Source organism: Sinocyclocheilus rhinocerous, unplaced genomic scaffold (assembly GCF_001515625.1).
Source record: "Sinocyclocheilus rhinocerous isolate Xijiao unplaced genomic scaffold, SAMN03320098_v1.1 scaffold1242, whole genome shotgun sequence".
Taxonomy (NCBI): Eukaryota; Metazoa; Chordata; class Actinopteri; order Cypriniformes; family Cyprinidae; genus Sinocyclocheilus; species Sinocyclocheilus rhinocerous.
Window position 1 is genome coordinate 94,431 of NW_015623065.1, and position 6,323 is coordinate 100,753.

Sequence of the window (6,323 nt, forward strand, 5' to 3'; positions counted from 1 at the left end):
TTAATAGAAAACCACTATTTTAAGTGTAATATTTCATAGTATTAATATTTGTTACTGTATTTTTTATCAAATAAATTCAGCCTTCTTTCAAAAAATAAATGAATAAATAAAAAGTCTTAATTATTTTAAACATTTGACCGCCAGTGTTGATGCATGTGAAACAAATAGCAAATTATATTTTTTTATTAAGCTATAATTCCTAATCAGGGCACTTGATGGTTGTTACTAAGCCTTCAGATTTACAATGTTCTATCTAGAGTAAGTTTGAGAATGATATTTTACGGATTTAAAAAAAAATTTTCTTAGACACGTGAAATTACAGAAGAAAGCCTGGATATAGATTTACAAACATTCACGCTTTTCTTATTTTGTGACGAATAATGTAAATGGCATTAAGAAATTCGAAAATGCCAGTAGTAGTTTATATCCCTGAAAATTAATGTCTGTCGTTTAACATTTTTTAATTGGAAACAGTTGGCAAATATTGCTGAATCGTCTTGCTATTCAGCTGCTTACCTCAGCTCGCATTGAAATGCAGCGTAGCTCAGCATCTGTAAACAGTAAATCCCGACCTTCTTCGATTTGATTGGCTATTTCAAACATTTTGACATTGACGAGCGCTTTTGAGCCGCTGCACTGAGCCTCTCGTCTCAGCGTCTCGTTCCTTCGGGGAATCATGGTTACATAACCTAGAGACGTTCGCCTTCAGGAACTCGAGCTGCATCGAAATGCTATGGGAACGAGTATGCCCACGCTGCCAGACTTACAAATCCCTGCCAAGTGTGGAAGAGCACAGCTAGGGCGAGAGAACAGAGGAGCCCGGAGTGGCTCGGATATCAAGGCCATAGAACCTGACGAACGTAAGGGGCGTGGACCAACCCGCAGCGTTGCAGATGTCCTGCATAGAAACACGTGCCAGAAAGGCCTTGGAGGCTGCCACACTTCTGGTAGAGTGAGCCTTGACCCCCAAGGGCAAGGGGAGAACAGAGGACTCATAAGAGATACAAATGGCACAAATGGACCGGCTGAGGGTCTGTTTAGTAGCAGGAAGACCTCTCTTGGGGGGACAATAGCACACTAGCATTTGGTCCGCTCTTCTCCACAGGGCAGCTCTGTGGGCGTATGCGTCTTGTGCTCACACTGGACACATACAGTTAAGCTTCTGCTGGTCAGGATCCTGAAAGTGAGGAGGACAGAAGGCCTGAAGTATGACAGGTCGTGGTGCAGAGGAGGGAACTTTAGGTACATAGCCCACTCGCGGGTAGAGAAACGCTTTGGCCAGACCTGGCGCAAAGTCTAGGTAAGAAGGGGCCACTGAGAGTGCCTGCAAATCACCAACTCTCTTGAGAGAAGAAATCGCCAGAAGAAAGGTAGTCTTAATAGTGAGATGACGATCGGATATCTCCTCTATAGGCTCGAACGGGGCTTTACAGAGAGCCTCTAGCACCACAGCTAGGTCCCAGGGGGGACACGAGATCGTACCGGAGTGCCTCAGCCTCAGCGCACCGCGGAGGAAACGTGTAACTAGGGGGTGTCTGCCCACTGACTGACCACCGAGAGGGGCGTGGAAGGCCGAAATGGCCACCACGTAAACCTTCAAGGTGGAGTGGGTCAACCCTGCGGAGAATCTGGCCTGCAGGAACTCCAGCACTGTACCAACTGGGCAGTTAACTGGGTCGAGTTTCCACTTCAAGGCATACAGTTTCCTCGTTGAGGGAGCTCTGGATTGGGGGATGGTCTCAACAACCTCGGTTGAGAGACCGGAAGCTATGAGCTGTGCCCCCTCAGGGGCCACACCCACAACTTCCACAGCTCTGGGCGGGGGTGAACTATGGTGCCCCCGCTTGAGAGAGAAGGTCCCTCCTGACGGGCCTCAGCCTCAGCGCACCGCGGAGGAAACGTGTAACTAGGGGGTGTCTGCCCACTGACTGACCACCGAGAGGGGCGTGGAAGGCCGAAATGGCCACCACGTAAACCTTCAAGGTGGAGTGGGTCAACCCTGCGGAGAATCTGGCCTGCAGGAACTCCAGCACTGTACCAACTGGGCAGTTAACTGGGTCGAGCTGGTAGTCTCAGCACCAAGAAGTGAAAAGCTTCCACTTCAAGGCGTACAGTTTCCTCATTGAGGGAGCTCTGGATTGGAGGATGGTCTCAACAACCTCGGTTGAGAGACCGGAAGCTATGAGCTGTGCCCCCTCAGGGGCCACACCCACAACTTCCACAGCTCTGGGCGGGGGTGAACTATGGTGCCCCCGCTTGAGAGAGAAGGTCCCTCCTGACGGGAATCTCCCATGGAGAGCTGTCAAGAAGGAACACCAGGTCCGAGAACCATACTCGGCTTGGCCAGAATGGGGCCACTAGCAGTAGACGGACCCCGTCCCGGCGTATTCTCTCCAGAACTCCCGGGAGCAGAGCGATCGGGGGAAAGCCGTACAGACGAAGCCTCGGCCAAGTCTGTACCATAGCGTCCAGTCCGAGAGGAGCTGGATGAATCAGAGAGAACCAGAGGGGACAGTGCGATGTCTCCTGAGTCGCAAACAGGTCCACCTGAGCCTGGCCAAAAACTCTCCATATCTGCTTCACCACCTCGGGGTGAAAGCCTCCATTCCCCGGGCCTCGGCCTCTGCTTCGACAGGATGCTCTGTTTTTGTGCCTCCCGGTATGAGGAGCTGGTACACGGAGGGGGCTGCTCCCGCCTGGCAGTCCCAAGAGCTAGAGAGCGGCGAGGGAGGAACCTCTGAAACGCCGCCGCTTGTTTACGAGCCTCCTGGTACCTGTCGACAAATTGATGGCGCCGCTGAACAGGCCAGAAGGCGCAAGCGGAGCATCCACGAGGAAGACCCTGTCCTTCTCCTTCATATAGGACAGGGTCAACCACAGGTGTCTCTCCGCTGCCACCAGTGCTGCCATAGACCTGCCGATGGCTCAGGCAGTCTCTTTGGTGGCATGGAGAGACAGATCAGCGGTTTGTCTGAGCTCAGTGATATCCTCAGACTTAATCACCTCGCCCTCATCCAGCTCTTTCAGTAGATCGGCTTGGTAGGCCTGCAACACTGCCATGGTGTGCAATCAAGCGCCAGCCTGACCTGCTGCCGTGTACCCCTTGCCCACCAGCGCCGAGGTGGTCCGCAGCAGCTTGGAGGGCAATGCTGGAGCCTTCAGGGACAATGCTGCACCGGGGGACAGATAGCTCGCAAGCGTCTGTTTGACCTGGGGCATCGCCCTGTAGCTGTGATCAATCAGCCCCATCACGTTGGCATAATGACTGGAGGCGGGACTGAAGATACGGGCCCAGAAGGGTCTCGCCCACGACCTCGACACCTCGGTGTGGAGGTCTGGGAAGAAAGGCAAGCTCCGGCGTGGAGGTGGCGGCTTACTCCGCAGAAAGCGTTCATCGAGCTTGCTTTTCTGCGGTTCAGCCTGTTTCTCGGCGGGCCAGTCGATGTTTAGCATGGCCACGGCGTGAGTAACCACCTCCAATAGCTCCTCATACTGGGACGATTGAGGGGGCGAGTCCTCATCGACGCCCTCCACGTTAACCTCCTCGAAGGAAGACAGGTGGAGAGTCGAGCCCTTTCCCCGGGGGGAAGAAACCGCAGAGAGGGCTTCCGATCCCAGAGAGTGGGCGCTGGATCTGATGGGTGAGGAAGAAGAAAGGGACTCGCCCGTCTCAATTCTCTCCACCAGATCCATCTGCGATCTCCATGAGCGCGGTCAGAGCGTGGTCACGCTGAAGGCGTTCCCATAGCGCTCCGACGCAGCTCGAATTCCTGAGGGGAACTCCCGGTGCTCCAGATGGCCAGTCCGCTACTGCAGTTTAAATTCTAATCAAGCACTTTCCCTTTTAGTCGACACATCAAAATAAATGCACTGCTTTAAAGCACAACAATAAATAAATAAATACTTAAAATGCACTTTAAAGTTACATTTTTAATTTAACATTATTACAAAGTGCACTTTGTAAAATGTACTTAAGAGTGTTAACAAACCTATATGAAAGTGTCTCTTTAAGTACACGTAAGTGGCACTACAAGTGCACATTCAATACAGTTAAGTGCACTTCTTTTTCACAAGGGTATTTATGGACAATATTGTGTGTCACAGGTTTTGCAAAGCTCTCACAGCTATGAAATCCTCCCTTCTTCTAACTCTGACTCTGATCACATGTTAGTCATGTGCTGCATCATTTCATTACCACAGTAATCATCTGAATTTACTTTACCAGAAACAAGTAAACCTACATTCCAAGGACTCCACCAAACCACAAAAGTTGTATGTTTTTGTACAGCAATCGCTTATCTACATTTATTTGCTGATTTTCCGTAAGCGGCTATAACTCCTGACTCCCATGGGACAGCTGAGTCAGCGCCACCCTTTTCCTGCTTCCTCAGATCCAGGATAAGCCCTTCTATTGTGCTCGGAGGGAAGGTGAAGTACTGCAGTGTGCTTCCTCTGTTTGCGTAGTTAACAGTTCTCACTTCCGCCTCACTCGGGATCTTATATTGATTCTATTCAGTGACACAATGTTCTTGTTACTGCAATACACAGTCCAGTTAATGAAACTGAAGTAAAACAATAAACAGTCACAGTGTGAGTAAAGCTTTGCCATCATTCCTTTTTCATTATTTGTTGGCAGCGTTAACAGATAATTTAGTACTGATTGAAAGTCATGACATATCAATTAGTAACAGAAACTTTGAAAGCACCACTAATAAGGAGAAATAATATATATTTGGACAAGTATTATAATTGCTATTGCACATACTTGAGGACAGAGAAGTCCCCAATCCTAAGTATTGAACTTTAGTGCATGAGTTGTCCTGCACTATTTGTACTATGAACACAAATAATAACTCAAAACCTGCTTAGTTACAATAAGATTGAATTCCCACATGGAGCATCCCTTATTTAAAAAGAAAGTACCTATTACAGACATATTATACTTTAAAAGAAAGAATATAAGTGTAAATTAAATATAATCTTTCTGGAGATTTAATTGCAGGCAATTATTAAATATTATATTAATTTAATAAGGTCACACTTTATTTTAAGTTTCAATTCTTGCTATTAACAACCCATTAACTATGACTTTTGCCTCAATAAACTACTACTTTGCTGCTTATTAATAGTTAGTAAGGTAGTTGTTAAGTTTAGGTGTTGGGTAGGATTAGGGATGTAGAATAACGTCAAGCAGAATATGTGCTTTATAAGTAATAATAAACAGCCAATATTTTAATAATAGGCATAATTGTTAATAGTGAGAACTGGTCCCTATACTAAAGTGTTACCTTTAATAAATATGCAATAATTAAATATTATAATTTAAATCGATATTAAATGCAGTTAGCTGAATGGTTTTTGACCCACTTAAGTAGGACTTAAGCACATCTTTATATGTAATTTCATGATTACTTCTATTGTTTTTGATATATGGTTAAAGTGTACTGCTGAATGTACTGACAAGCATTTATGATGAACTGAAATTTGATTTAATGTCATTTCTACTGAAACTTCAATGTCATCTATTTAAATACATGGTGAAGTTGCAATTTAGTACATTTAAAATATATTAGCCATCTTCTTCACATCAAAAGAAGTTATTATTAAAACAATGATTTACATATTTATTTAAAGTAAATCTTTAAAACTTTAATTTTAAAGTAAAACATTTACTGACATTATTCCAACGTGCACTTTAACGTGTAGGCTACTTATGTGTTTTAACAAACAGTCATGAAAGTGAACTTTCTTTAACTACACTTAAGTGGCTTTTTTTTATTAAAAACGTGCTTTGTGTGGTAACATGTAATTTATTAGATTTTTATTCAAATCAAAAATGCTGTTTAACATTATTGGATCAACCTAAATACATTAGGTTACACCAACAAAATGGCTAAGATGGTGTAGAAATAGTTGTTTAAGATAACAATTGCAGGTTTTTACAGTGTAGCACTGTTTAGTTGCTGTGACCCATACTGTAATGAACCCTGGATGCCGGCACTTCTAATGATCACTGACTGCAGTATCAGACTCATGACATGACAGTTATGCAGCACGATCCTCATATCTCAAAATCCTCATGTTCGAAAAGCACAACAATAATATTACTTGGGGGACACCATGTGAAAGCAGGGAGATGTGGTGATTGTTTGCATCGAGCTCTCTGATTAGGGCACTGAAGGGGAATCAGCAGACTTTAGACTAAACACACAGCAGGACACAGACGTAATCAACGGCATTACGCTGCACATTATCTCTGGCTTTCTCACTCATGTCTTTGTCCTTCCAGAATCCTAATTAATGCTGCACTGCTGAAATGTTGA